The following is an 11,243-nucleotide window of genomic DNA, read 5'->3' as shown; positions in this document are numbered from 1 at the left end:
GCTCATCCTGTCAGCTCTCTGTCCCTCCCTGGATAATGTTACATCGGAGCAAACCGAGCCAGATCTTCCCTTCCACTCGGTTTTCTGCTGAGATAGCTTCCCAGGCCACGTCCCTCGGCTCTCCCTCGGGCCGGATGGCTCCGGCTCCGGATCCCCCCGCCGGAGATAGGCCTCGGCTGAGCAGCACCCCGGTACCCAGCAAGGTGGGCGCTGACAGTGTCAGCTCCGGGTGGGCGGAGGAAAGCCCAAAAGGATGGAGTGTGTGTAGCCAGGGGGCTCAGGAAGGGCTGCTGGGGTGTGCCACCCAGCCCCGATGGAGCTCTCCGTTGAAGGGGGCAGCCCAGTGCTGCTGCGCCCCCACCAAGCCCACCTGGGCTCCTCTGCACACGGAGTGCCTGGTTTGGGGTTGGTCCCCCCCCAGCAGGAGAACACAGCCCTGTGCAGCAGTGGTCTCACACAGCAAAATGCTGCCGAGGGGTTCAGCCAGGGGAAGACGCTCTGCAGCCACGTCATCTTGCTGGGACAGCGAGATTTAGGGGCTGTGGTGCCCTCTGCAAATGTTACGGGGTCAAGTGACGGGAGATGGGCTTGGTAGGCCTTACTTTACCATGTCATCCTAAAGAAATGTTTTCATTCCTTCTGCCCTCCAGACATACCTGAGTACACCTTGCAGCCATGCTTTGTACACAGAAATAGTGAGATACAGAGCTGAGATCATGGGCCTGGTTGGGCTGACGTCCGTGGGTGTTTCTGCATAATTTTGGCAAACCAACGCTCTGCCTTAACTTTGCTGTAAGGGGGAGGTTTGGGGACGCTGTGGGGCGTGAGGTGAGGCACTGTCCCCTCACACAGCCGCTCCTAGGCAAGCAGGAGCACCAGGACAGCACCCCATGGGTCCCACAGGGAATGCCCACACGGACCAGCACCAGCCCTCACGCTCTGCTGGGCTCGCACCCCCGGTTAGCCCCTGCGTTACCGACGTGCTGTCCAAACCCCAACATTCCTCCGTGCTCGGTAATCGCGCACAGAAGATGAAGCTCTGCCCTGGGGTCCCTGCAGGACCTGAGCCAGCAGCAGCAGCCAGCTCTTGCCGTGCTGCCGCCCGTGTGAGCGCGGCGCCTCTGGCATGGGCGATGCGCTCCCTGCTCGCCACCGCGCCCGTCAGTCACACGGCAATGAGGGGAAGCTAAACGCTGCTGATGGGAAGTGTTTTAAGTAAGTCTACACTGGAGATGCAAGCCCAAGCGTTTCTGCTCGGCGGATGAACCAGAAAGTCATTAATTATTCTGTGCCGGAGCAGATGTTGCTGTGTTTGAAATTGCTGGGTAACTGAGTCACCGCTCCGTCCGTTGCCAAGATCTGGGTCGTGGCAATGCAAACGCGGGCTCCGTGTCAAAGGTGGGACCGGGGCAGCCAAGGACCAGGAGGAGCATCCCGCAGCTTGCTCTGGACTCCCACAGCCCCTAAAGGCCATGTGATCTTGAAGGGACACAGCTGGGGGCTTCGCTTCCCAAATTTCACCCACTTCATTTTAAAGTGACATCCCGAGCCCAACAACACGCCGGCTTTAAATCCCCGAGCAGGAGGAGCAGCGCCCTGCTGCCCCACAGCACGCAGTGGCCGCAGAGCTGAGCGGGGCTGGGTTGGAGCAGGGCAATGGGGCAGCCAGGGAGACATGGCAAAAACCTGGGCTTAGTGCAAATCCCCACTCCTCTGACCCTGAGCAGATGTAAAACCACGTGCCTGACAAATAAGGAGAACAGTTGGGGAAATAAATGATTTTTTTTTCTGTGTTTGTGAGTAAAATAAAGATATTATGGGGTACAGAGCAGTGGACCAAGACGAGCAGGAACACCTTTCTTCAGGTGGCACAGAGCTGTGAGCTCTGGGGTCAGGGAGCTTCTGGCTGCCGCTCCCGGAGGCTGCTGAGAGGCAGCGAAGCCGGCCCTGGCTTGGCGCCTGGGGCAGGCTCCCAGGGCAGGGGAATGGCATCAGGCAGGTGAAGGCAATCCCAGCTCCTTGTCCTCTTTCAGCCCTTCTCCACCCTCCTTTCCCTCCTGGTGCCTTACAAGGTCCCAGGAGCCCCCCAGGCCCGGGACGGAGCTTGCAGCAGGACGGGAGCCGCAGCATCGCCCCGGGGCTGTGCTGGCTTCGCGCTGCAGCCGCTCGCCTGCGGGGCGGTTACGAGCATCCCAGCCAGAGGCTGTGGACAAGGCGTGATTGTATTGCAGTGATTATTATTTATATCTGCGCTGCTACGGGGCATTGTTCTTGGAATAGTGTTTTATGGTATGTAATAAAGGGGAATCGCAGCACAGCTTGCAGGCGCTGCGGCTCTCGCAGCACAGACACGTCAGAAGTCCCTGCTGCCCGCGCTGCAAGGCAGGGATGTTTGAGGGGTGCAGGGAAACAGCTGCCGCTTTTCCTGAGGGCCATTTTCACTCCTCATATTTTCACTGCTGGCTAATCTCTTATTGACAGATTTCCCACTCCCAGCTTTTGTCCTCCTTTCTCTGTCCTTTTGTGCGGGGTGGTTTAAAGGTAAGGGAAGGCGAGCAGAAAGCCTGCCTTGCCGATTCTGCTCTCATCCCCCCAGCTGCACTGGTCTCGCCACCTTCCCACCACTCACCGGTGGTTTCCAGCTGCCAGAAGCACGGGCAGCAGGGTGCCGGGGCTGGCAGGGGCTGCGCTGCACGTCCACCACTGCCCACCTGCCCTTCTGCACCGCCCGACGTGCGTCCGTGCCCAGGATCCCCAAAGCCTCCCTCTCCCTCAGCCCCACGGTCATCCCCACAGCGTGGAGGCAAGTTCCCTTCTCCAGGTGGAAAGTGCAAATCACGGGTTCTCAGAAGTGTCCCCGGCCACAGGAGAGCAGAGACTGAGTGCAGGGGCTCGGCTGGTCCCCCCGCTGCTGCGGGTCCCTGCCAGCCCCTTCCCAGCCCCCTGAGCCCGGGGACAGGGGGCGGCTGGGGCAGCACCAGGGCAGCGGGTCTGGCTGCTGTAGGGCTTGGATCCTCGGGTGTGACTCAGTCTGGGGCCATTACTGGGTTTCTCCACCCATCTAACAACGGGTACAGCCTGCTGCCGTTCTCCTGGCCTGGCAAAGGGGATGCTGAGCTCAGTGGAGCAGCTACAGCTCGATACTGTAGTATGGAAACACGCTCATCAGCTGGAGGAACTGCCTCTGGAGGGCAGGGCAAGCAGAGGAGGCAGATGCGAAGCTGATCCATCCTTCCGTAAGTCAGCAGCCTCTTCCCACCCATCTGCTGGCACTAGAGCAGCTCTGTGCCTGAGCCCCAGGTCTTTCCAGGCCGAGTTCTGAATCTTCTGAGGTGGATTCGGACCCTTTGAAACATCCCCGGCGTGACCCTGGAGCTCATGTGAGCAAACCCATGGCTGTTCAGGAGAAGTGACCGCCCCATCCCGCAGCACCGTAGCTCTTTCAGCAGTGCCAGACCCCCCCTGGAAGGCCGATTCCTGCAGCCGCTCACCTTCTGCAGCCTCATCGTTGCTGGTGTAACGGGGGAGTTATGAATTAAGTTAGTGCAGTGGTAAATGTGGGCGCGGAGCCTCCAGTGCCCCCCAGCACCTCGCTCCCACCCCCCCATACCGACCCTTCACCAGCCAGGGCCAGGCAGAGGAGGAGCTGACCTGGGATGGAGCAAAGCCCTGCAGGAACGGGGCACTGCCGGCGAGACGTGAAGGATGGCAGGCCAGGATGACACCTGTGGTCAGGCGAGACGACAGAAGCGTGCATTTAGTCCTGATTAAATCGCGCAGCGCAGCACTCACGTCAACAGGCGTGATGATTTCAGCATCCCTGCTGAACCAGAAGTCATCCAGTCCAAGGGCAAGAAGAAATTGCGTGCATCTTTACTGCCTGACCCTGCTGGTAGGAATTTTTGGCAAGCATTTTCCTTTACGTATCAGAGAAAGCTCTGCAGACACGTGCCCTGCTCCCTGCCCCGGCAGCGCTGCGGCACAGCCCCCTGACGGCGCCCGCTGCCCCCGGCTGCGCCCCCTGCACCCAGCTCGGACAGGGGCTTCCTGCAGCCCTGCCGGGGCAGCGGCTGCTCCCGGCGGGCACCACAGCTCCTGGGGCATCGGCCCTGCTACAGCCCCAGGTTTTCCATCTGCAGCTCCCCGGAAAGCCACAGCACTCCTCTTCTGTCTTTGGATCTAACGCTGCAGCCAGAGAGGAGATGGAGGAGAGCGCGCACAGGAGGAAAAGGCGATTTTAACTGTTGTTTGAAAAGTGAAGAAGAAACCTGTGCAAAGCTGAATCCCATTATCAGCTGTATTAGCAGCAAAAAGGAATCTGAAGCAGTAAATTTAAAAACACTTGCCTCCAGAAAATTCATTTATTAGGTAGCAGGAGAGGACAGGGGAGAAGGTCACAGGCTTGAGAGCCTGCCAAGTAACAAGTGAACGGGCAGGAGAAGCCGTTCCCTGCTGAGCTGTAAGAAAAATACAGCAAGAATTAATGAAACACACATCTGCATGCTTGCCCTCTCCTTGGACGGTCCATCTACGCTCCCGTTGCCGTGTCCGCCTCCCTGACACAGACCAGTCGGCAGCTCCCAGTAACAGCTTTGTACTGGTAGGGGGAAATCAATGAGCGTGTGACCGTGCGGTTTCCTCTCCGTGGCTGCAGAGGCGGGCGCCTGGTCCCGACCTGCACAGCTCCAGTGGGCAGGAGAACAGCACCCGGAGCTCGGGCACTGCTCGCTGGCAGCGCCGGGCTGGGCTCCGCCCTGGGAAGCTGCCCTGCGGCCGTAGCACTTTTCCCTGTCTGCCTCATTGTGGGTAAGGGACACCGTATAACACCACGAGGGCTGTTCCAAAGCCCCGGTGCTTGCAGAGAATTAACCTGTGCTGAAGTAACTTGCCCGGAGCCGCAGCAGGAGCTGGACCTCACTTTCCTGATGTTCCCCTGCTGCCGCAGCAGAGCCGGGTCCCGGCATGGCCGGGCATGCAGCAGGAAGCTGTCGCCCCCGCGTGTAAATCCCCACGGAGTTTTGCACTGTTTTGCACTTCTCCTGCACATTATCGCTTTTTATCCTGCTAGGAAAGGATGGCACGACTCTGCCAGAAACCCGGCGGTAAGCGAGGTCAGACGTCCCTGCTGGAAGGGGAAGGACCCGGGAAATGGAAGGGGGAGGAAGCTGTCTTCCTGGGAACGCGGGCACGTTAATGCGGTACTGCTTAACGGGAGTCGGACGCGGGGCTCGGCTGACTCATGGTTTTTAATAACCCCTCAACCTCACAGGAGTGAGGAGGCGAGCTGTGGTGTCAGCTCCAGCTGGGAGGCGCGCTCTGCCCGCCCGGCTCCCTCCGCAGCCTCAGCCAAGCCCCTGCCCTCCGTGGCCTCGTGCCTCTGCTGTCCTTCTCCGGGCTGCAGAGCAGCCTGAGGTTGAAAACTGCCATCAGGGTTGGGGGTTTTAGCTATTGCCAGGACAAAGCAGGACCACAGAGCATTTCCTTGGGGCACGAGGGCTGCGTTCTCCATACGCTCTGTGAAATATGGTAAATGTTAGTGTGTGGCAGCCCTGCGCTGAGCCGATGAGCCTCGTGCCACGTTGTCCTCACGGTAACGAGCGCTGGCACACCAAGCAGGCACCCTGGGCCGGGCAGCATCTGCCAGCTCCTTGCCTAGTCCAGAAAACGAAAACCTCCGGGGAGGGTCCCCTTTCCCAGCAGCTGCACTGGTGCCAGTCAGGGACCGGCCTGACCCCACTGGGCTCGCTTGCGTAGGGCCTGCGGCAAGGGGCAGGGGCGGATGTGTGCAGGGCGAGGAGCAGCCCCTGAACCCCTGAACTCCTGGAAACAGAGCACAAGGGCCCGCTCCCACTGCCCGCAAATGCAGGAAAGGCAGCACGATTCCCTGAGCTCCCCCTAGAGCTGCCTTCAGAAACAGTGTCACTGCTTAGCCCAGCAACAGGGGGATGCTCTGGGCTCGCCATCCTGCACCGTGGTAGTTTAAGGTACAAAGAAAGTTTGCTGTGCTACAGCCGGGCAAAAATTGCAGGTGTTTTCTGCAATTATTTTTTCAGTGCTGTGGATGCGCCTGCTGCAGCCCCTCTCTGTACCACGCTGCTCACACATCCCTGATGAGGGTTTCTGTTCCAGGCAAGGCTGCCTCTCTACAAGCACAGCCTCCAGTCTAACAGAGAGGAAGGACTGATGTGTGCGCACCTACAGGGTTAGTCTTTTCCAGTCCGTGCACACTCAGGCAATGAGGGCCGGCCTCGGTGACCCCCCCATGCTCGTGGTGCCAGCAGCACAGCTCCCCATACAGGGACACGGGTCCTGCAGCACTTCCCCAAAAGAAATAAGAATTCATAAAGGGAAATGCGTGGCTGAAGCTAAAGAGAAACATTAGCTTTACTTGAGCTAGCATTTGCATTGCAGAGCAGCTCTGAGCCCTGAGCGTCCCAGCGCTGCCACCCAGCAGAGCTCGGCCACGAGGGATGGGGAGGAGGCACATGAAAGAGCCACCGCCAGCCCCGCTGTCACGGCTCTCAAAGCTGGGCAGAAATATGGCTGCAGGCAACAAAGCAATAAATACTGAAACAATTACCCCACTCGTTTAAGACTCAAACCGTCCGCACGAGCTTCACCGGGGGCAGTGGGACGGGGGAGCTGCCTGAAGCGCCTCGGGCTGCGCCGCGCCTGGGAGGAAGGGGAACGAATCGCTGAAGCTGCCTCAGCTGGCACACTCTGCACTTTCTTCCAGATTCTGCAAACTTACATGCTTCTTACTTCTGCAGATCCTTGCAGAATAAATCACAGGAAAATATTTGGGCCATCAAAGTCTTTGCTTTCGAGCTGTCATGCTGAAATCGTGTGAAATTGCCAGCCTTAAAGCAGACAAGTTTGATCAGAACACCATGTTGTGGTGCTGGATTTTAGACACAAATACTGAGCTGTGTTGCCTTTTAGGGTTCATACCCTTTATTTCTTTACGCTTCTTGAAAGACACAGCCTGCTAAGTACCTTGCAGGAGGATGTTTGGGAGCCACAGCAGCAGAGAGATCCAGATTTTTGGGTCTAGGAGACTTTGTTCTTTGAAAGCCACCAGGTCTGGACTAGAATTAAGACATTCCAGCTCTCAGATGCCCAGGGACTCTTGAACTTTGAATGTGTAAGGACGGATCATCAAATGTGAACGTCGGCCCGCCATAGGGAGATGATGATAAAAAGTCATCACCCTGCTGATAAAAGCTTCCTGAGTATTGCCTGTATCCCTGTTCTCCCCTCCACTGCTCCTGTGATAGTTCCACCTCCTATCCCGCCCTGTGTCTCTGTGGCCTTCCCTTTTGCAGTGTATTTGTTCAGCAGGAGCCAGTTCTGCTCCGCCAGCCCCTGATCCGGCACCGATAACCCCCAGCTTTCCAGGTGTGTGTGGAGCTCCAGCCCGCACTGTTTCTCTCCTTTCATCATTCCAGGGCTTTATCCCCAGCCAGCTTTCGGGAAGGTGCAATGCCAAGCGGTGCTGGGCCGGACTCTGCCTCCCAGCCAAAAAGAGCCGGTGCCGTTTGGTAGCTGCGTGCCTCTATCCAGTGTTTTCTCCCCCCCTAGAGCCCACACGGAGGCTGAAATGAAGCATTTCTTCACTTCTCTCTGTGTTGTTCTCAGTGAATGCCTGGACGATTCGCACTCTAACCACTGCTATTTCTCCTGGGCTCTTCTTGCTGCCACGGCTGCTGCAGTAAGAGGAGCGATGTGAGAAAAGCTCATGTTCCTTCCGACAGCTGCTGGCAGCAGGCAAATCCCCTGGAGGACAGCCCTGCGTGGCACAGGGATGATCCCTCTCCTCTGATGCCCCGTGGCTCTTAGTGTAAGGCGCTGATTACAGAAAATCATCCAGAAAGGCCTGTAACAGAATTTCTCAAGTGCTGCACGATGCTCTCCAGGCAAAACCAGGGCTTGAAAAAGGATCTCTGTGGTCAAGGGGAATCAATCGGTTCCAAGAAATGCCCAAAACTGCAGATGCAGGCAGCAGGGGCAGCTCGGAGCTGCTTCCTTTGAGACCCTTGTGCCAGGGCTGGGTGAGCCAGGGTCCCAATGAGCTGGCTCCCGGCCACCGCTGCCCCCGGGGGCATTGCCATTGCCACCTCCGCCTGTGCCAGGGCTTGCTCTGTGGGGTGGTAGACTTGGGGGACTCCAGAGCTGGGGGCCCTGGGGGACAGCAGGCACGAGGGTTTTGTTTGGCTGCCAGGGTGCCCCCAGGCAGAGAGCAGCCTTGTGGTGCCTCCCTTTCCCCAGCACTGCCACCCCCTCGCCTGTCTACTTCTCAGTTTCTTCCCAAACTGCCCGGATTTCTGCTGCCTGATTCCATCAGTCATCAGCTGGTGCAATCTTATCACCTTCATTACTTTATCTCTACAGCCAAAAGGCCCAGGAGCATCGCAAATTCTGGCTCTCGCTGTGACATCTCTATAAAGAGGTTCCAGAAACTGCCTTTATCAATCGCAGCCCAGAGTCCAAATCCAAGAGCAGTGTTTGCAATAGTAATCAAATATTTAGCAAACATCATTAGAACTAACTTGCCAATGAGCAGAAATAATTATCAGATAATTGCTTTATGGACAGCCAAGCAGGGAAATTAGGAGCAGTATTTTCTCCATGCTAAACAGCCAAACACAAACAGGGAAACGGAAGCACCGGGAGACAAAAGGGCTGATTTCAGGCCGCACGAAGGAAGGGCCGAGGGCAGATCCTGTACCGCCGTGCTACTCCGCTGTCCTTGTGCTGGGGACAGGGAGCCCAGCTCCAGGAGCCTCGGCCTTGCCCGGGGCTGGGGGCCTGGATTTGCAGCCAGCTGCAGGGGGCTGGCAGGGGAGGCGACGCGCCTCGTCCTGCTGCTGCTGCTGTGCCCACCGCAGGGAGCCGGGAGCTGCTGGAGCGGGCATCCCCAGCAGCCTCCTCCCGAGAACATCCCTGAGCACCCCTGCACATCCCCGCACACCCCGCACACCCCTGCACATCCCCGCACACCCCGCACACCCCGCACACCCCCGCACACCCCCGCACACCCCCGCACATCCCTGCACACCCCGCACACCCCGCACACCCCGCACACCCCCGCACACCCCGCACACCCCGCACACCCCCGCACACCCCGCACACCCCCGCACATCCCCGCACACCCCGCACACCCCGCACACCCCGCACACCCCCGCACACCCCGCACACCCCGCACACCCCCGCACACCCCCGCACATCCCTGCACACCCCCGCACACCCCGCACACCCCGCACACCCCCGCACACCCCGCACACCCCGCACACCCCCGCACACCCCCGCACACCCCGCACACCCCTGCACATCCCTGCACACCCCGCACACCCCGCACACCCCGCACACCCCCGCACACCCCGCACACCCCTGCACATCCCTGCACACCCCGCACACCCCGCACACCCCGCACACCCCCGCACACCCCGCACACCCCGCACACCCCGCACACCCCGCACACCCCGCACACCCCGCACGTCCCCGCACACCCCGCACGTCCCCGCACACCCCGCATGTCCCCGCACACCCCGCACACCCCGCACACCCCGCACACCCCGCACACCCCGCACACCCCCGCACACCCCCGCACACCCAGCACACCCCCGCACACCCCGCACACCCAGCACACCCAGCACACCCCGCACACCCCCGCACACCCCGCACACCCCGCACACCCCGCACACCCCGCACACCCCCGCACACCCCGCACACCCCCGCACACCCCCGCACACCCCGCACACCCCGCACACCCCCGCGCGTCCCCGCGCGTCCCCGCGGCGCTTCCCCGGGCGCGCACCGCCACCTAGGGGCCGCGGGCGGCCGGGGGGTGCAGGTGGGGCGCCGGCTGCAGTGGCACGGCCGCGTTTTCAGTCGGGTTTAATTACCTTCCTTCTTCCCCCTCCCCTCGGCCGTCCCTGATCAAATTAAAACAAACAACCCCCAGCAGAGCGCTTGTGACAGGACTCGCGTCTGAGACTAATTAAAGCCTGATGCTCGTCAGCGGGCCGAGGCCGGCGGCCTCGTGAGCTGCGCGCCGCGGGGCCTCGGGCAGGCTGCGCCTTCTGCCGGGCCGCGGCCGGCGGGCAGGGGGCTGGAGGGGGGGCGTGCGGGTCTCAGTTAGCTTCAGCAATAATTTAATGGATTGATTAATAAGCCCGCACGGCAACTTCTCTAGGATGGTGCTCAGCCTGGCAGGACGAGGTCTGCGGCTGGGCGAGGCGCCGGTGGCCCTGCCGGCTGCTTTCCAGGGGGACAGCTGGGCACGGGGTGCGGGAGCAGCCCCCTTGCGTGCCCATGACCTGCAGCACGCTGTCCCCTCCGGCTCCCTGGCCCTCAGCACGAGGCCGTCGGGCCGGCCCTGGGCTCCCTCCCAGCTCCATGAGGAGCTCCTGGGCTCCTTTCCCCCCTCCTGCAGCCCCCCAGGGCTGCCCATGGCGCAGGACAGGCCCACCGGCCCCCCACGGCTCCTGCCCGCCAGCTGGGAGCAGCCTCCCATGGCAGCGAGCCCCGTGCCTGGGTACGAACCGCTGCAGGTCTGTGCCCAGAGCTGCTCGGAGCAGGTTTTGAGCCCTGGATTGTGATGGCTCAGCAACCTGCGTGGTAAGGAGTGGCCCCGGGGAGCTCTTAACACCTGCCCGTCACCGCGTTTGCTGATGGAGAATTGGGGCGGAAGGCTGGGGGCTGCTTTCGGAGAGGCTGCTCCTGAGCCATGCGGCTCAGCCGCCTGCCAGCAGGGAAGTGCAGGGCCAGGGAGCTCCCTGTGCCCGCTGCCCCGTCCTGCTGCTGCCCCGCAGCCTGCCCCTGCCCACCCGTGGGTCTGGGCACGCAGGCTGCCCCGGCACCCCCCTGTGCTTCAGCTCGTGCTGTCTTCATCCAAACACTCGTCTCCTGTCTGGGCACCCTGTAGGTCGAGCTGCTCTGCTCATATCCAACATCTGGGGCACCATCCAGTGCCTGGGAAGTGGGAGTCCTCTGAGCTCCGAGGGCAGGTACCAGGGAAGGGTGTAGGTCTGCACCGGGCTGGGCTTTCCCCCTTGGGGACATTTTCCTCCCCAGTGTGTGTGCACGGGGGCACGGGAGGAGGGGGAACAAACCACGCGTAGGCAGCCCGTGAGCCAGCCCCACTGCAGCCTGTCCCCGTCCTCCCGGGATATCCCCGTTACGGAGTCGATGAAGTTACTGAATTATTCCTCTTTCATATTGTTTCAAATCAATGGGTCCTG

This window comes from Anser cygnoides, chromosome 13 (genome assembly GCF_040182565.1).
Source record: "Anser cygnoides isolate HZ-2024a breed goose chromosome 13, Taihu_goose_T2T_genome, whole genome shotgun sequence".
Taxonomy (NCBI): Eukaryota; Metazoa; Chordata; class Aves; order Anseriformes; family Anatidae; genus Anser; species Anser cygnoides.
The sequence above is the reverse complement of the archived record's forward strand: the minus strand, read 5'-3'. Positions refer to the sequence as shown.